The sequence below is a fragment of the Mytilus californianus genome, unplaced genomic scaffold (genome assembly GCF_021869535.1).
Source record: "Mytilus californianus isolate M0D057914Y unplaced genomic scaffold, xbMytCali1.0.p SCAF_1, whole genome shotgun sequence".
Taxonomy (NCBI): Eukaryota; Metazoa; Mollusca; class Bivalvia; order Mytilida; family Mytilidae; genus Mytilus; species Mytilus californianus.
The window spans coordinates 43,716,647-43,737,800 of record NW_026262581.1 but is presented as its reverse complement, the minus strand read 5'-3'; the positions used below and the strand labels follow the sequence as shown (position 1 = coordinate 43,737,800).

The window sequence follows — 21,154 nt, the reverse complement described above, 5'->3', positions numbered from 1 at the left end:
GTAACGACCTAACCCAAGCAGAAAGAGAGCAAGAGAAAAGATTGTGGGATCAAGCGAGAAGACAAACCGAGGAAGAGATTTCGGGGGACTACCATTTCAAAGTAAGGGGCCCACCTTGGGCAAGGAAGGTTGTCAAATTAAGGAAGCTAGACTCCTAAAAGATAAAAGAGGAAAAGAGAATGTAAATAATTTTAATGGTAAAAAGGTTTTTAAAAATGTAAAAACAGATAATTTTACAGTTTTACCCAAATTAAGCTGTATATACACAAATGCAGATCAGTTATTCAACAAGCTGCCTGAATTAACAGTAAGAACAAGAGACGATAAACCAAAAATAATTGGTATTACAGAGGTTAAACCTAAAAATAATCGGTACAAACCAGGAATTTCAGAATATTCTTTAGCCGATGTATCCGATTACAACATGTTTGGTAAAAACCTAGACGTTGACACAGGCAGAGGTCTTTTATTGTACATAGATAAACAACTGGACGCATCACAGGTCCAAATGAATACAGAATTCCAAGAAAACTTATTTATTAAGATTAATTTAAACCAGTCAGACCAGCTATTATTAGGCCTAATATACAGAACACCATCAAACAGATCACAGGAATACACTAAACAATTAAATACGCTTACCACTGAAGCTTGTAGTAAAGGCTACTCACATATCCTATTAATGGGAGATTATAATTTTCCTGAAATAAACTGGGACAGTTGGAATTCACCAGGTGAAAGTACAGAAAGTAATGAATACAAATTTTTAGAGAATCTACAAGAAAACTTCTTATTTCAACATGTTACAAGACCAACACGATGGAGGGGTACAAATACACCCCATACCCTAGACCTGATTTTAACAAATGAGGAAAATATGATCTCAAATTTAGAATACCAAAGTCCACTGGGAAAAAGCGATCACTGCACTTTGAAATTTGACTTTAGTTGCTATACAAATATTAAAAGTAAACCAAAAATAATTAAATTATTTAATAGAGGAAACTACATAAAAATAAAAGAAGAACTAGATAACATTAATTGGTCAGAATTACTACAGAAAGAAAATGATATAATCGAAAATTGGAGATCAGTTTTAAGTATAATTCAAGATATGGACAAAAAATATATACCAACAAAAGAAAGGAAACAAATCGGTAGAGGGAAAAACAATTTTCCAATGGATAAAAACACCATAGATAAAATTAAAAGGAAAAACATCCTCTCAAAAAAGATAACGCATAATAACGACCCGGATGTGAGGAAAGAATACAATAAGATAAGGAATCAAGTAAAAAGTAGAGTAAATAAGTTGAAGAGGGAATATGAGAAAAATCTGTCTGAAAAAGCTAAAGAAAACCCAAAAGCTATCTGGAGTTATATCAAGTCAAAAACTAAAACCAAAGAAGGAATTGGGGATTTACACCTGGATCCAGAAGACACAAAATCAGATAAAACGGAGGATAATAGCAAGAAGGCCAAATTACTAGTAGAATACTTTTCCAGCGTATTCACCAAGGAACCTGACGGAGTAGTGCCATCACCAACGCCGGTATTAGTAACTAATGTAATGTCAAATCAGAAAATAAAGGAAGAAGTAGTGCTGAAACACTTAAATGCATTGAAAATAGATAAATCTCCAGGTATGGACAAACTACACCCTAGGCTGCTAAAAGAGATCGCTGAATCATTGGCAAATCCTTTATGTATAATATATAATCAATCACTTGAAAGTAAGACAGTACCTAACGATTGGAAAAATGCTATGATAAGTGCTATATTTAAAAAGGGTAATAAGTCACTAGCCAAAAATTATAGACCAGTCAGTTTGACATCTGTAGTATGCAAAATAATGGAGAAGATATTGCGTGAATTTATTATAGAGCATATGAAAAAGAACAACTTATTCTCTAAAAAGCAATACGGATTTATTGCAGGGAGGTCAACTGGTCTTCAATTATTAGAAGTGATTGATAAGTGGACAGAGGCATTAGATCAAGGTTTAGACATAGACTGCATATATACTGATTTTATGAAGGCCTTTGATAAGGTACCTCATAAAAGATTAATAGCCAAAATCAAAAATCTAGGTGTCAGTGAAGATATAGTAGGATGGATAACAAGCTTCTTAAAAGATAGGAAACAAAAGGTCATAGTGAATGGTGAAGAATCAGACTGGGCTAACGTTACATCTGGGATACCCCAAGGATCAGTACTAGGACCATTACTATTTGTTCTATATATAAATGATCTTCCAGACCAAGTGGATTCTGATGCATACCTATTTGCGGATGATACCAAGATCTTTAGAATAATAAAAACCCAGAAAGACAGACAAATTCTACAAGAAGACCTTAACAAGATGGAATCCTGGAGTGATAAATGGCTACTCAAATTTCACCCGGAAAAATGTAAATATATGAAAATATGTAAGAAATCTAATAGCACTGACCAACCATCAAACTATAGTCTTCTAAACCATCCAATAGCACAAGTTACAGAGGAAAAAGATATAGGAGTCCTTATTGACTCAGAACTCACCTTTGAAAATCACATAAGTGAAAAAGTGAACAAGGCCAACTCTATATTTGCAGTTCTTAGAAGAACATTTAAGTACTTGGGAATTGAGACATTCATGCCATTGTACAAAACCATGGTTAGAACCCACCTAGATTATGCCAGCTCAGTCTGGTCCCCATACAGGAAAAAAGATATCGACAAAATAGAAGGTGTCCAAAGAAGGATAACAAAACAATTACCAGGTCTCAAAGACATGAGCTACCCAGAGCGACTTAAAAAACTAGGCTTACCAACATTATCGTATAGGAGAATAAGAGGGGATATGATTGAAACTTTCAAAACAATGAATGGATACTATGACAAAGAAGTAAGCTCATTTTTAAGAACGGCAGATGATTCTCAACACAGATTCAGTAGCAGGACCAACAGTAATAAAGTCATTCATCAAAGATTCAAAACAAATATCCGTAAACACTCTTTCTCTGTTAGAATTGCTAAAACCTGGAACAAATTACCAGATAAAATAACAAAGTCACCATCAACAAATGCATTTAAAAACCGATTAGACAAATTTTGGTCAGACGAAGAGATATACTATAATGACTACAGAGCAGAAATATCCGGAAGTCACGGACAAAATACTAATAGAAAAACATTAAATTATGAGTCTGATGAAGAGGAACCTTGAGGGGTCCTGTACTGGAAATCAACTATAAGTAACTATAAGTATATTTACAATTTGAAATAGCATTTTGGAAATAATTTTTCTTTGCCTGTTCTACTAAAAATGTAACCTTATTACGCCAACTTTTATAATTATATATATCTCCAATTCTATGAAAATAATCTCTTTGGTGTCTAGCGCTATTTATATCAGAAGTCCACCACTCTGGTTGTTGAGTATTTTTCACCCTTTTAATTTTCTTAGGAGCATGCTTGTCTAGGGTGCTCAGAAATAGATTATACCAAAAATCAGCTGCATCATCAACATCTCCAATGGATTCAATGAGATGAAAAGGAGTATTTGTTAAATTTTGAATAAATTTATTATTATCAAATTGTTTGAATGATCTATATTCTATGGATAAATGCTCCATTTTTGATATTTTTGGGTTAAGTTTTCTTGTTACGCAAACAGGATAATGATGATCACTGACAGCATAACTAGGCACATTTACTTCTATAATATGGTCTACATCGGTAGTATAAATATGGTCTATGGTAGTTGCACATTTATCTGTTACTCTTGTTGGTTTATGTACAATTTGTTGTAAACCATACAAATTAATACAGTCCTTCCATTTTTGATTTCCGACAACTGTATGATCTATATGTGAATAGTTTATATTGAAATCTAAACGTATAATTTCTTTATTTTCTGCTGACGCTTATTTTTATTTTATATTTCTATTTCAACTGAATCAATCCAAGATTGCAATGAACTCGGTGGACAATAAAAAATGCCTATTATAATAGAGTTTGTGTTTGTAAATTTAATTTCAATCCATATAGATTCAATGCCACCTATTTCTAAATCGATTCTTCTCTGGTGACATACACTATTTCGCATGTACGCAATCACACCTCCGCCATCATTAATATCGTTTCTATCTTTTCTTTCTATTTTGTAACCTTCAATTTGTAATTTTTCGGCACCAATTTCATCATTTAAAAATGTTTCTACCATACCAAATATATCAAATAATTGTTCATATTTAAATAGGAATTTTATTTCCTCAATTTTTGGTTGTAAATGTTGAATATTTAAACAACCTAGTTTAAAACCTTTTTTAAATAACCAACTTGCTTCATTATTTCTACTTCTATTTACAGAACTATTTGTTTTATTTTAACTCTTTCTACTACTCTTGAAATTTTCCCCAATTATTATTATTAATGTATTTTATATTACATGTACATTGTATACTACTACATTGATCACATAACAGATTTAAAATATTATATCTGTTTGAAAAATCAGAACAAGCTAAATGCTACCTCTGAATATAATTTGACTTACGTACAGAATTTGGTAAATGGAAGCCAAAAAACGGTGCTCTATCTACATTTTGTCTATTTAGCTCATTCTTGTTTCCCCACAAGTCACGAGAGTTCATATCGAGATCATTCCTGTCCTTTGCGTTTTTGGGGTTGATTCCTGAATGGTTGAAATTTCTTCTGTTTGTTGTGTTCATGTTACTCCGTGATTGATATCTTTGTTTTATAGGGCTCCTTCTTAAGTTGTTTGTGTAATATTGAGAACCGGAACTTTGGAATCTATTTCTGTTTTGTTGGTTTGAATGATACTGTAGCGGTTTTCCCTTGAATACTTTAATTATTTTATTTACGTTTGTCAACAGCTTTATTGTTCCATATCTATTAAGATGAATGCCATCTATAGTGTAAAATGATTTAGCTAAATGATCATCCTTGTACACAAAAGATTCATAATTTGATATAAATTTGACATCATTATGATGACACATTTGTTTTAGGATTCTGTCAAATTCAGTGACATCACATTGTAACCTTGGCAATATTCCAGAAACAATTTCTCGGCAGTTTTGACTTCTTTCATTATTAATAATTTCTTGGTAAATGTCCACAAATTGTTGTACATTCATTTTGCTGCTGGCATCACTGCCCCCGACATGAATTATCATTGTATTGTATGAACTTAAATCCATACTTCTTATGTCATCGTACAAATCTAAAACATTTGCTCCTCTGTGAACATGAATATCTATATGTTCTTTTAATTTAGATGGGTTTATTCCTTTTAGAACAGAACTTCCTGCAATTAAAACACTACTTCCTGATAAGGGCAGTTTCAGTTGTGTGTCGTACATAGGATTTTGTGGCTCGTTAATCAAATCAGCATTAATTAGCTGTTCTGTTTCATAGATAAGCTGTTCTTGTTCATGTTCCGGTTCTTGTAATATATTTCCAAATGTTGTTTTTGGAATCGTTTGATCTTCATCTAACATTTGGGTACATTGGTTATTGAGATTTTCCGCCTGCGTAAAGCTTTTTTGCAATTTAACTGTTTCCATTTCGTACAGTTTTATTTTATCACTTATGCTCTGTGTTTTTCCTTGTAACATGTTAACTTTTTTTATCCAAATTTTTATTAACATTTTGAATTTCTACTTCAATGTCCTGCATTTTATCCACTGACTGTTGATCAAGTTGTTTGCGCACCTTTGCCAAAGCTGTCATGCGGTCATTTACAATTTGCATGCTACTCGCATTTGACAAATTGCTTGCTTGTATAGATATTTCTAATTCTTCAACTTTGTCTTTTAAATGTGTTACAACAGTAGTTAATTTGTTGTAATGAAGTCTTGAATATTTAAATGTGGTAATTTGTCACCAATTTCATCTGAACATGTGCTTCTATCATTTGAATTAGTCGGATGTATATCTTTAATTTTTGCTTGTATATCATCTGGAGTATCTATAGTTGTAGCTACTGACGAAGTTGACGGTTCCCGATCTTTTATTGATTTTATTGTGTTGTTATCGGAACTTGATATTTTAATGGTACATGTATCACCGGAATTTAATTGTTCCGTTTTAGTTAAATCTTTTACAGGATTGTTATTACAATCTTCTTTTCCTTGTTTTTCCATTAAAATCACCTCTTCGAAAATTTTGTTTAGCTCATTTAAATCTACATTTTTCCCGTTGATTTGACATTCTTTCATCTTTGAGAAAAACAGGGGGGTTGGCATATTCCATGGCGCCTAAAGAAAAATAATGAGGAGTGTCACGGAGTATGGCTATATAGGTCTATAGAGGTGAACAGGCTAATCGTTTGCGCTAGGTTTCGAGTGGCGCTATGTTCAAAAATCTGAAACTAGGGGTCGAAATTTGAAAAGTTTTGAAAAAAAACAGGGGGTTGGCCTATTCCATGGCATCTAGAGAAAAATAATGAGGGGTTTCACCGGGTATGGTTATATAGGTCTTGTAGAAAAAGAATCAGGCGCATCGTTTGCGCAAGGTTTCGAGTGGCGCTATGTTCAAAAAACTGAAACTAGGGGTCGAAATTTGAAAATTTTTGAAAAGAAACCAGGGGGGTTGGCCTATTCCATGGCGTCTAGAGAAAAATAATGAGGAGTGTCACGGGGTATGGCTATATAGGGCAGATTTTACAGTATTGTGTTCTGCCTCCTACTTCCATGATAAATAATTAAAGAAGGCATTACACGAAAAAAAATTATATTTTCTGAAAATTTATTATCAGTAGATCATAATTCTTCAAAAAAGGAGTAAATAATGTAAGAGATTATTGAATGGTTGCCAAGGAAACAGGATACCCACATTTTCTCATTTTGCACCCTGGTCCAAAATTTCATTAATTTTGGTTTAAAGCCTTTAACCAGCAATAAAACCAAAATAAATTCTGAAAGGTAAAGGGTTTAGGAAGATATTCAGCATCTTTCACATTACTATTTCTAATATATTAGTGGAAAAAAAATATGTTTAAGATGATGGACATGTGACATATGGAAAATGGGACAAAAGTTTATGTTTTTCAAAGTAAATGACATCTAATACACAGTAAAAAGAATTGAATAAGTATAAAGTTGCATGTGTTGCCAATATTTACTTTTTACTAGTTTAATTTGTGCCAGATTCTTAAAAGAAAACATGTTTTGAATTAAGGCTGTTGCTAATGTGACGGAGACAAAAATGAGTAACGTTAGCGACATTTGGACATGTCACATTAGCAACAGCATCTTTAAAAAATAAAATGTATGCACACAGTCGTGCTTTATAAATGCTTTGAGTAATTAAATTGTACAGTCTGGTTTAGAATATCTAAATATACAGAATGTCATTGGCAGGTGTACTTTGTATCAAATGAATACACAAGAAACCAATTTGTAATAGTAACATTAGCAACATCTTCTTCAGTAATACATTAAGAAAATTTGCTATCTAGATGGGTCGCACTAAATAGGGCCAAAATTGTTACAGGAGGTGAAAAATAAGATTCATGATATCTTTATCGAAAAAGTTTTCAGATGTAACTGAATGATTCTTCTAGATCTGTTCATATCTTTAGTCGTGAACTGAGATGTTGATATGATATGAGTACCAAATGCAATAAGAACTGTTCTTTGTACCAGACTGACACACCAGATTTTATGGATGGATGGATTAATTATTGTTTAACGTCCAGTGTCAACCTAGTATGTGCACATCAGGACGAGAACAAGTTGATGTAATATGATCTCTGCATTGTACTAGACCGACACGCTTAGATGGATTTTCCACAAAGACACATTATACAGACTATGTTGCCTCTGTAAGCTGACCTTTGCTTTTACTCCTAGATGCTTTTGGCTTGGATGAGAAGCAGCAAAGACCCAATTTTAATGTCTTATTTTATCTGGCTACGAATTTAACCTGCAACCTTTGGCACTCAAAACAGAAGGGGGATATGGATTATTTATGAAGCACAAGCCAAAATGCCCATGTAATGTCTACCAAGAAACATCAAACAACAGAAGAATGAACAATTTCAAATCAATTCGCATTGAAGATGGAAATACCATAGTGATCAATGCCTCAATGACTTTCACCATGGATTTTGGTAAAGAAAGTCTTTTGCAGTCTTCAGAACACCTTGCTTTGCCCATTTAATTCATGATGCATTTGCATTCAAAAGTCGAAAATACTGCCTAGACTAAGAAGCTTAAAAATATTTTAATGTTTGAAAAATTTATCGTCTCTGTTAGTTCTGGAGGACTGCATCTGAAAGAAAATAAATTGAAAATATTACTGGTATATGAATACAATTTAAAAAATGAACAACTATTAAAATTTTTAAAATGTATTGAAGTACTGCCTTCAAATTTACTTCAATCAAGACATAGTTTTTTGCCGAATGCTTTCAGTATATATGGTAATTAAAGATATGTTGTCATCATTAATTATAGCTAGAACAGTTCAAGTTACCATCTTCTTTTAATGATTACCCAAGATTATGCTAAGATACCCCTGAAAATCAAATGTATGTTTACCATTTGGTAAATTTGTCTGTGAGCAATGACTTTTATGCCAATTTTGACAATTTTAAGAACTGGACTAATTTTGGCAATTAATGAACTAAGTTGTTATTATAAAAATAGAAGATGTGGTATGAAGCTCTTCGAAAAGGAAAGACTATTACCTTCAAATATATATAGTAATGAGCGCCCCTTCATTACTATATTAGACTGTTTTAATTTTCTTATATAACATCACATCAACAATATACTGTCCCAAAGTAACGATCGCTACATAAAAATCTGTCCATGTTATACCGTTCGCATCAAATTATTAAAAGAAATGTATTTTGATGAACTAGAAGACTCAACTGTACGTAAAATATGGTCAAATCTCGTTGGGAGATGAAAAACCAAAACAAAAGTTTCTTAATGTGACATTTAAATGACATTACTTGATTCAACGTTTTGTTGCGAATGTCTTTTTGATGGACGGAATACAATAAAGGACCTCGTGTAACGATATAACAGACAACTTACCTTCTTTGCTTTCCCATTATGTGAGGGAACCGGCTCCGCATCCATTTCTGCAAAGGGCGATATCGTAACTCCTATACAGGAGAGTTACAGATCTAAATATATATTGCTCATGTGACATTGATTTGGACGGAAACGTAGAGCAGTAACGTTCGCAAAAACTAAAACAGCCAATGATATTGATTCCGAAAGTCCTTTGACCCCCTTTCGTCATCAAAATTTAATGTGATTGCTATTTATATCAATTATTTATAAAACCCGAGTTAAAAATAACAACGGGCCGTCTGAGAACCAACAAATAAATTGCGATCGTAACATACCACAATGGACGAAAAAGATGTGACGTTCGCAATAATATTTTTAAATTACCTTTTTTAGCCTTTACCAATAAAAATGTGCCTTAGAATTATAATTAAAACACAAAAGAATACTTTTTATTAAAATATAAGTCCATGTTATTAGGCTCCACTTAATAATAATACTTTAAAATTCCACTCCAAATAAGCTAGATGTCAGTCAAGTAGGTCACAATGTCTATTCAATGTCCAATATTTTGAAATTGAAAACCCACTAATTCTAACAAAAAACATAAACACAGGGTGATTTTTATTTTTATTTACTCAGAAAGACACCTTTTATTAAATAAAATAATGCATTACTTCATTTCACACTCTGTTTCAAAGTTTCAGCAATACCTTTTTTGATGGATACAAAAAAGCAATACTTCCTTTTTATTGTAAAATCTGCCATAGGTCTTGTAGAAGAGAAACAGGCGCATCGTTTGCGCAAGGTTTCGAGTGGCGCTATGTTAAAAAATCTGAAACAAGGGGTCGAAATTTGAAATGTTTTGAGAAAATACAGGCGGGTTGGCCTATTCCATGGCGTCTAGAGAAAAATAATGAAGGGTGTCACGGGGTATGGCTATATAGGTCTTGTTGAGGAGAAACAGACGCATCGTTTGCGCAAGGTTTTGAGTGGCGCTATGTTAAAAAATCTGAAATGAGGCCTCGAAAATTATAAAACTTTTTGTTTATTCAAAATAATTTTGATCTTTAAGCTTCTGGTGTCTTGACCCTATGGACCACTGGGTGGTCCGGAAATAAGGAGAAAACTGTGGCTGCCAATGGAAAAAGAGCATATTGGAATAAGACCGAAATATTTTCAGTTCCCAACACCAATCCCCCCAAAGGATTGATCTTCAAACCAAAGTAATCGTGTCATTTATATGCCTTACTATGTTGGATAAAAACTGGTTCTTGATCAAACAAAAATAACTGACAGAATCATAATCTACGCTCAAAACGCCACGTTTTATGGGACGGCCAAATGATTTTCAGGGGAGAGGGAGAGACAGAATTATTTTAAAAATTAATATCTGACCTTGGAAGAACCTGAAAATAAATACTTTTGCACCAGACAGGATGATAATGAATATTCTGCAATACAAAATTTTGAAAATAGTTTTGTTCAAATGTAAAAATAAATTATCGTACGGCAAAGCGAAAAAGATTAACGACGCGCAGCAACAATTGGAAATGACTATTTTCTATGCAGAAAACCCTCTCCCACTCCCCAAAACGAATATTGAATGGTCGTCCCCATATACAGATTCGGTGGTATTTTAGTTTAGGATCAGCTATATGTGTTATATTTTTATACGTCAGGGGTTTGCCAAAATGAGTAAAAGATGGGGCAAGTATACTTTGGGTGCTATAAACAGTTTCGTATAAAAAACTAGGGGTTATTCCCCGACTAAAAATAACCATGGAGGGAAATCCCTTTTTATTCATATAATTGGTGAAAAAGTATCATGTTTTTTGTATTTGATTGTATAAATTAGTTAATTAGCTTTCAATTTAAACAGGTTAAATGATTAAAATAATTTTAAAAATTAGATTAAATATACATGTTTTGAGGGGAGACAACACTGTAAACATCCTGTTGTTTTGGCAGTGAAAATTGAAAACTTATTTGCAGCCACTGTAGCTCTTTTCGAAGCAGGAAACCGTACCCTGAAACATGATTTTTATTAAAGGCCAGGTAAAAACCTATGAATTTCATACAGTTTTGATTATGGGAAATGTGCCTGTATCATGTTTACATGGGTATGCACATGAGCTGATTTCAGGTTTTTTATGTTCAGATTAGGCAACTTTTTCCCCATTTTCTCTGGATAGAACTTTTTTACTATACTAAAAGTACACTATATTTTTATTTCAATATAAACTAGAGACAATTCGGATTCCAGTGATATCTAGTTTTATACAAGTATCTTTATTAACCATTCCACCACTAAGGGTCACTTAGACATGGTCCCTTAAAATATGACGTCATAGAAAAAAACTGTTGATTGCACCCTTTGATTTTGGACAACGGAGGTGAGAAGATTATGTTTGCGCGTGCAGTCGGCTGATCAAAGAGATCGGGCGGTCGCGGAAATCAAACCTACATCGGCAGTATAAGGTTTTCCACTATAGCATGCAGTACTTGCAAAGGGGGTATGATTCTTACGACTTTGAATTGGTGTGAACCCTGAATTAGTAGGCAACGCGAAGCGTAGCGGAGTGGTAAATTGAGTGAGGGGACTATGGTGCATGCGCAGGAAGATCCTCGCTAAATGTAGTCAACAGTTGTCACAGCTTGTATTTTTATCAGAGTAAAAGTTCAAACCTTTAACACCGGCTGCTAATTCTGTTTCGCTGATGTCGTTATCATCCAAATCCTTGCTGACTGTATCTTAGATCTTGGATCTGTTTAGTACCTTTGTATTGACAAGGCAAACGGTATATTTATTTTCTTTTCTTGTCGATTCGTTTTTATAACACCGTTTACATAACCATTCCGATATAGTCCAGTCAATCTGCGCCAAAAATAGCCTGACCGAGAACTAATTGCAACAGAAAGTTTTTAGTGTTTATTCAATAGTTTAAGGTGTCCTTATTCACATATTAAAAATCGCCATAAATCCAGGAAGGCATTTAGTGATTATTTGGGGTAGAAAATGTGAAAAACTGGAAATAACCTCCATCCCACTCTTCTATCAAATACAAGCAGAATTGGTTACGTTCAATCGATATAAATGCTGTTGTCTTCGCTTCAAACAGGATTGCTTTCAATAGAATGCAGTATTATTGCAATTATGGGTGGAAATAAGCATTTTTGGCAAAAAATCATGAAAAAATGGGAAATTTCCTACAATACCATAAAGTAATTGATAGAAACCAAACTTGGTTAAATTGTCGATTAGAAAGTGGTGGGTTTATTGACTAGATGAAGGTGCAATTATTTTTGTATAAAAAATCGCCATAAATCCAGGAAGGCATTTAGTGATTTTTTGGGGTAGAAAATGTGGATTTTGAATAAAAATCGTGAAAAACTGGAAATAACCTCCATCCCACTCTTCTATCAAATACAAGCAAAATTGGTTAAGTTAATCAGAAATAAACGTTGCTGTCTTCGCTACCAATACGATTGTTTACAATCAAATGCAATATTATTGCAATTTTGGGTGAAAATAAGCATTTTTGGCAGAAAATCAATGAAAACTGGGATTTTCCCTATACTCTCTTAAATTTAAAAGTAGACAGCAAACGTGGTTAGAATATGCAATATCGATGTAGAAACTGTATTTCCAAACTATTTAGTGATGCAAATTGATATGAAAAGTCATTTGAAACACTTGTCTTATGTTAATATTGGCTAGAATAATAGGTAAAGTATATAAAAACATTTGTCAATACGCAAAATTCACCCCTGTCTCAAAATTAGTTCAGTTTACTAAATCTATTATATAAGTTGTTATTAATCTAAGAACTCTTTTTACAAACAAACTTATTTAATATTGTATTATATCAGAAGTAGTATTTCAATGCATGATAAGCTGATTAATCATCAGATTCTGAATCATAGTTCGGGGTACATCCATTACAACAAGTTGTGACCCGGCATTCTGTACAAGCAACAGAACATTCAAGACCATGCTTCCTACAGTTACATCGTTTCATATCACAGTTACATTTGCATCTACAATAAATTGTTTTCAAGAGATCTTCGGGAGCAGGAGGCAAGCTAGATCTAACAGGTAGGTACATGTTTCCATCGATTAACCAACCTCAGTCTTTTACATTCAAGTTAACGTCCTCGCCAATCCAGACTTTCATTTGATAGAATGCTCTTAGAATATGGAATTGTGCTGCATTCGATGTTGGGGGAAGTACCTCTACAAATTTTGAACTGGTCATTATTTTCGATGTAAATTTTCGAAAGCGTAGCAGATCTTAGCCTTCATGCTCAACTCCATTATATAGACACACTATTACTTCTTCGCCAATTCTTAGTACTTCCTCCTTAGACATGGTATCGGTAAATGTATTTGCACATTCCATGAAATATGCATCTGTTTGTGCCTTCTTCACGGCTTGTCCTTTTTTGATTCCAAAAAGTCCCAAGGTTGTATCGCATCCCGAAATTGCATGGACAAACGGCAGAACTTTGCAGAACTCCTCTCCAAGAACTTTCTTTGTTTTCTTAAGGTCCCATACCTTGAACTTTTTTTAGTTGACTGTTTCATTTCAGATTGAAAGAAAATGTTGTGATTGCGAGAGTTCATATGGTAACACAACAATACCAAAAGATCCGTATCTTCACCAATTAGGACAGTCGTTGTAGATTTTGCACTCTCAACTGCAGTTTGAACAATTAATACGTCGGCGTCGCTTTCTGCATGATGTGAGACAATATTTTGACTTTTGAAGCGTTCAGCAAGAGTGTTATAAAGTTTTGTTTGTTTTCTACATTTCCTAAGAACTGTTCTTTCTTTGATTTAAAGGGAGTGTCTTCTTTGAATAGCACTTTGGTTTCAACTATACCTTTTGTTCGTCTTTGATGAGTGTGGTCTTTTGTAGAGGGTCCATTTCCATAGCCATCGAAAACAACAATTGCTGTGTGATACTTTCTACAGACGTGATCAACATACAAGTCAGCAATTCTTCCGAACGTTACACCTATCGGCCATTGAATGCGATGCAACAAGGATCCACCATCAAGAACGTACTGAACATCAGTTGAAGAAGTCTCATATTCCGCTGAACAATCACCGATTGCCCACAAAGCTTCAGCAAGGTTTTATTTTTGAGGTTCTCGCATGGCACCTGATGTATCAAACAGGGTTCGACATTAACTTTTATACCAACTTGTCCAGTTGGGCAAGTGCCCTATTACTTTTACTTGTCCGAAAGTGAAATCTACATGCCCAAACTTTTACATGCTATTTTTGTGGTTGTAATGTAGTACATGCAGATAAAATATAGTTATCATGTATATGGGGTGTAAATTGATTATGGAGTATGAAAATATACTATTGGATCATTTACATAGAGATACTTATTTCATAATAATTTATCTAAGAAATGCCATTTCAAAAAACCCTTCTTGATAAACTGACAACAACTGACAAATTTGTTAAAGTTTAATTTCATTTTCTCTTTCAAGCTTTTACGTTTTTCCATCTTAGGGAAATACACATCCGATGTCAAATTATAAAGTTAGAACAACGAAAATAGACCTCCGCTTTCCATTGGTCGGTGGGAATAACACGTGCGTCGGAAACGCCCGAGTGGTGTCCCGATGGATAACGATAATGACGAAGCAACGCCGCGGCCGCCTGATTGGCCAATATTTTTAAACGTGATCTATTTTTGGTAAAATGGGGAATTCAGTGCGAACAATTGACGAAATATACGCATTGAAGGGGGGTTAAGACCACTTTACTCGACCGTGCGGTGTTATCACTGAGTAATCTATGGACAAAACAACAGACACTATTGATTTTGTGAAATTTTAATCATATAACACTTTTTTTTTCACTTGCCCGATCGGACAACCAAGATGATGTTTTTACTTGTCCGAATACGGCATTAGCTTGCCCCGGGCAATCGGACAACCGTAAGTGTCGGACCCTGTCAAACATCGCTGATGGAAAGTTACTCAGTTCGTATGAAAAGATTTTAGATACATCATCTGTGACATGTTTAGCGGCGGTAATCAATCTCTGAAAAAGTAGCTGAGAACTAACATTTAGGGTGTCACCTTGTGTTCTGATTTTTGTCTTTTCATTCAAAGTTTTCACTTGCATGCTTCTTTTAAATGATATCGAAAATGCATCCTGATCTTTCATCGATTCAATAATGTTTTTTTCCAACTAACTGAGTGTTGTGTACGTTAAATTCATCGGTAGCAGTAACCCCAGTTTCTATATTTCGAAAATCTAAACTCTCAGAAAAGAGATTTCTCTCACTTAGATACGAAAGAATAGTCAATACATCTTTGTTATCTCTCTCTTGTCTCGATTTTGTGCTTTCTTTGTGTTGTTCGCTAGTTGTATACTGTAAATTTTCCACTGTTTGCATAGCTGAATTGATACCTGAGCATGCTGGCATTGAAAGTAGCCATTGCGCCCTTTGCACTTCAGACATCCCTTTGCCTCTATTCATTCCTCCACTTGTTTTAACGCTCCTCATTAACGTCTGTTCAATGGCAAAATCCGTTGAAATTCCTGCCCAATATCTGTTGCTTCTCCTTACAACGTGATATCCTTCACAAAACTTCGAATACATATCGGGATATTCTGTTTCTAATGTTTGCATAGGCTGACTTCAAATATAAGTTGTGTCCGGTTGCAGCAAAAAGGGTAGCATTTCCTGTATAGTGTGCAAATGTAAAAACCAATCGCCGGTTCTCTCTGCTTTAATGAACAGTTTCATAATGTTAATCATGTCCATATATTGAATCCAGAGTTTTGCAGTAGGATACTTCGACAATCTATCAAACTCGTTCCTGATCGATTGATAAATGTGTTCTACATTTTCGTCGTTCTGGATGTTTTCAAATGATGTTTTGTTGTCTAGAATTTGCAAGAATATCTGCAGTGCAGATTCAAACTTTGCTTTCAGGGATGATTTATTTTGCTCTGTACTAATGCCTACAATGACTTCATTGTCCGCGGCATTGACTTCATCCACATTTTCATCTGTATTTCCTTCAATTTCAAGTAAGGAAACGTCAATCATTTTCGATAACAGCAGAATGTATAAAGCACAATCGATTATGTTATGCCCTCGAACGGCTCTCGATACAGACTTTCCTGGCATCATATGCTCTATTGTGTTTGATGCATAAATATTTTCTAATAACTCATAGAGCCCAGACGACTGCATGGTATGACCAATACACCCCAGAAAACTCATCTGCATGTGAAAACCACCAAGGCGCAGAACAATAGATTTTAGTGGACTGTCTCGTTGTGTAATATCATTAAGGCTTTCCAGTAGAGAGGTCGATCAAAAGTAATTGAAGGTGTAACTTGAAGGCGATTGGCTTCTTTGCAAATGAACGATAATGTGGAGAAAATGCATGAGAGGTCGCTAGGGTTCAAATCAATCATTGGTAAAAAGTGTATAGATGATTCTCCAGGATATGGTCCTTCTTAAACTGCCTGCATAAATCCCGACCAGCCTACACGTGGTGAATGAAGAGGCCATGATATCTTCAATAACGTCTCTAAGGTTTTCGTCCGGTCATTGTTATTCATGCGTCTTAGTTCCTTTAAATTAAAAGGGTGCATTTCAGCTGGTAATTTGTGGAATTTTATTTCAATTTTGCCGGATTTTATCATTTGTTCTGGTGTTGTATCTATTCTCTTGAAAGTAATACCTGGTGTAACAGTAGCAATGATTCCCATACCGTGAAATGTGTCATTACCGTCTAAAGTCTGTAAATTATGATCTACATTGTCGGCCGAAAATATGATCGTATGATCATCAACATCGTTTGGTAGATATGTTTCTTGGGAGACTGCCGCGCTGGATTCAAATTTCAAGATTTCGCCGTACGAAGAGCAGAAGCCAAGTGTATGAAGTACATCGATCAAGTATTTTGACGCAAAATGGTGGTGCAGTTGTATTCCTAAACCGACTTGTAGGGGTGTCAAAATTACTCTCGGTCTGGTGGCTTGTATAACAGCTTGTCCCACCGAACAAATTTTTATATCAGATGTCGTATTCTTCAACAACGTTGTCAAAAATTTTCTTAAAGATGCCGGTAGAAACTCTTGATTTGCAGTGATTGAAGACAATATGCTTGGATCTGGGTACACTTCTTTGTTTGTCGGAATGCTTTTTATGTCATTTATTGATTTAATATAAGTTTTGCTGCTGCTTTAATCAACCTATTCTGTTTCACTTGGATGTCTTCGTCTTTCGGTTGGTTATAAAATTCGTGAGGTATTTCTGATACTGTCAGTTTGAAAGTTACAACATCTGGTTTCCCGTTAATTTCTGCTATAACAATGGATGGCCCGAAATGATCAAGGAGTTTCCTTTTCATATACTTGGAGCTGTATGGGTCATCTTCATTTCTGCAGTATTCTTTCATTTTTGCACAAAGATCTGCGATTGATAACTGTTCATCGTCATTGATTTCCAGATATGTCACCGTTTTCAAAAATACTTCCGTTTGTGTCCAATTTGTTGGCCTTCCTTTGCCGACTTTCTGCACTTTTGGACTAGGTTCTTGCATATGTTTTGGTATCTGTCTCATTGTTCTGAAGTTTGTGCTACATACATGATGATAAACTGCATCAACCGCTGGTAAGTCTCTGCCAAATTCTATTCGTTCTAAAACCTGATGTCCCCATTTATCATTGCGATCTAAGCATGCGGCTCTAACAGCATTTTGAAAGTCAAACGTGCGCACAGAACAGACAATGGTCACGGAAGGAAAAATTATTTGCAGCTGATCGTAACTGACGAGTTTTCTCGCTTAACATGGAATTATTTTCCAATTGTCTTATTTCTCTGTGGCGACAGAAATCCCTACGACAATACTGATGTACTGTTTGACCAGGACGGGTTACAATACTAGTGTTCAGCACCTCATTGGCTCTGTTTATACCTTCACATCCTTTCTGACGAAGAGTTATCGTTTTTTCACCATTGTCAAGGGGCTGTTGGCAAAAAACGCATTTTGGTTCCATATCAATCTGTAATAGTTCTTCATCTGAAAAAAAAGATAAGGAATTATTAAATTACAAAATACAGAAAGAAGATAATTTATGAGCAATCTACATTCAAAATGTTCAAGTTACTTCTTTTTTTCATAAATTGGTCATGGTTTTATCTTATACAGAAAGATTGTTCTTTTAAACTACTAGGAGCGCTTATCCATTCATCTACAGTAATGAAGATTTATATACATATATCATAAATTTTCTATCCTAAGCCTAAAAAACAAATACGTTTTGTATTATTGTGTTAAAAAGCATCCAAGATGTATATTTGTTATTCCTCTGTTTGGTTTTTAAAAGTCGATGACTGATGGAATTGGTATCCTGTTATTTTTATTTGGTGCAGTTAGGTGTGTTAAAATCTATTTCATATATTTGTTTCTACTTTACCTGATAATTTTACAGAGGCAGGTTTACTCGAAATTTCAGATGATGCCATTGGAATATCAACATCAAGAAGTGTCTGTAAGAAATAAGTTTTTAAAATATTGTATGTTGTGTAACAATAATAACTACTAAGCAACATTTGTCCACTTAAAAAAATAGTATATAGGCAATTAAATGTTTGATTTGCCTTATTAAAAGCTCTTTGTTCTTGTAAAACTAGTAAATAAATTTTTTTTTTTATTAATATAGAAATAAGAGTATTAGATAAAAAAAATAGTTATGATAATAGTCGATTAATAAATAAAAATAAATTGATTTCTGTAAATTAAACTTACCCTTTATACGATTTATTACAGTAAACTCCTCATAGTTCTTAGTTTTGGTTGCTTATAATAATTATGCTTCATTTTCTTGCTGCAAAAAAAAAAGTGAAAAAGAACAAATAAGAACTTATCCGCTAATTAGTATTACACTAAACAAGCAGCAAAATAGAAAAAATCGCAACTATAAAATTTTTTACTTTTATAAATGTTAAACCGGCGTTCCATAGATTAATTTTTCGTCAGCAACCCCCCCTTTCACGATTTTAAAAAATTTCACATCATAAACAAGTTTCTTTTAACTAGATATGGTTATTTCATTAAATTACGGTTTGTAACTTATTAGAATCTCGAAAAGGTTTGGTATAAAACGAAATAAAAGTTAAATTGTTTGTTGAGTGTTGCATCTTGGGAAGATAGCTTCTGCTAATTATAGACGCGGATTAAAACCATCTCAATCAGGGTTTATTGACACTAAATTGGGTTTAATTGAATCATAATCATAAAGATTAAGTTCATTGTATTGTAATACTTACAAAATTTCGTCTTTGAAACAATTTCCTTTCGTTCTGTCGTCATGTTTAACGTCATGATAAAAAAAATTCTAAATACAGGATCGGCTATGGATCAGCGTTGGTGTCATAATTTTTTTAAAAATTTTTATGTATTATTTGTGAAAAACAGTGTATTTTGGTGGCGATTTTTTCTGTATTGCATGGCGATGGAAGGTGAATATTTTAACGTCTTTATTTTTTCTGTTGCAATTTGTTCTGGGTCAAACGGCAATCTCACTGGACTAATAGAGTTGAGGACAGTTAACGAACAAAGAAGGCATGCATGCGATGGCGTATATTCCTGTTGCAGTTGTGCTGAGTGTACTTGTTTTGCAATTGACGTTTAAAACAGAACAGGTTCCTAATGCAGTTGAAAACACCTTTTTCAGTCTGTTGTAGGTTTTTAATACCTTAGCGTATTTATGAATCTAGGGCCTAGCTTTTGCTTAACGGATTGAATCCGAGCCTTTCGGTACGTTTGCTATCCAGTGTCTACTTCATTAATTTATTTAACGTCTATAGGAGCATACCCGAGGGAGGAACTTTTTAACACTTTCACTACTGATTTAATATTTTCCGCGGGTTTCTGTGGCCGAGGAAAATTTGCACGCGCCGATTCCCCAGCCTGAATTAATTTCGTGACCGGTGCTCCGAGAAAAGTTGCAACTTGAAAAACATGTTGTAACTCGAGAACGCAGGCACAGATCGCCAAAACAACTGATATAGAAGTACAAACGATTGGTCTTTTCACAGATTTACCTATTTTTTAGAATAAGAAAGTAGAATAATGTCAAAACAATGCTTGAAAGTTCGATTTTGTTCCCTTGTTCGTTCAATGTTGACAAAATGTCGATATTCAGATGTACTTGAATACGTGAAAAATGTATTTAAAACGGATAATTTTCGGCAAATCGAAATGACCGAGTCTTCTTGTTTATCTTAACGATAGTTTTTTGTCAATTAACCATCGTTTATGGCAAGTCCGAAGCTTTTTTTCTCGCATAAATTGACCGTATGACTTTCCATTTCCGACCGCCATTTGTATTGATGAAAAGACAACTCTGTTAATCGACGAACGACTACTCTTTTTTAAAGTACCGAACCTCAGATACGTTGTTAATTCTAAACGCTAATAAGAGTGACTATTAAACAAATTAAATATGAATTTTATGTTTTATATTCGCAGGGATAGATCATTAGATGGCAATATTTAGCAAAAAAAAAAAAAATAAATAAATCTGCAAAAAAAAAAATTAAAACCCTAAGTTGTAAACTCAGTTTAACTTTTAGCAAAGCCTATATAAGACCTTGGTTCAATCAGTTCATGTTACCTATTCTAGAATAACAGAGCAGTATAGCTGGTCAGGATTATCATTTATAAATAGATTAATCACCAGGATCAACCATTATATAGATATAAGTACGGTACATTTGTAGTTAGTTTTTTTTTCAGTCAAAGGTTAGGTTGTTACTCAACTTTCTCTCTTACCAATATGTTACAGCTTTGTTCATGGATTTTCTATTTGTGTATTTTTGAAGTTTTATAATCACTGAGTATTTCGAATTTATGTCAATTACCATTTTCATTGGAGTTTTATGAAGAAACTTTAGTGATCAAAACTTATAGGCCTATGAAGAATCTTTCAATTACAAAATGAATTTCTACATTCATTTGTTGTGTAAACACATAACAGGTATTATCCTTTCTTGAAAATTCAGTGTCGTTCCATTTTCCTCATATTAATTAATAAAACTTTAGAAACTAGATAAATATTCAAG

At 33.9% G+C, this 21,154-nt stretch overlaps 1 protein-coding gene and 1 long non-coding RNA gene across 2 annotated transcripts in view; one reads left to right on the top strand and one right to left on the bottom strand.

Annotated features, from left to right (window-relative positions):
• LOC127702942 (CD209 antigen-like) overlaps nt 1–21,154 on the top strand; it is a 118,511-nt gene that overhangs the window by 7,756 nt on the left and 89,601 nt on the right. The window lies entirely within an intron of this gene.
• LOC127703718 (uncharacterized) lies at nt 8,221–9,801 on the bottom strand. Its single transcript, XR_007983016.1, has 2 exons — nt 9,057–9,801; nt 8,221–8,283 (listed from the first exon to the last, which is right to left on the bottom strand). It is a non-coding gene; the product is annotated as an uncharacterized LOC127703718 (long non-coding RNA).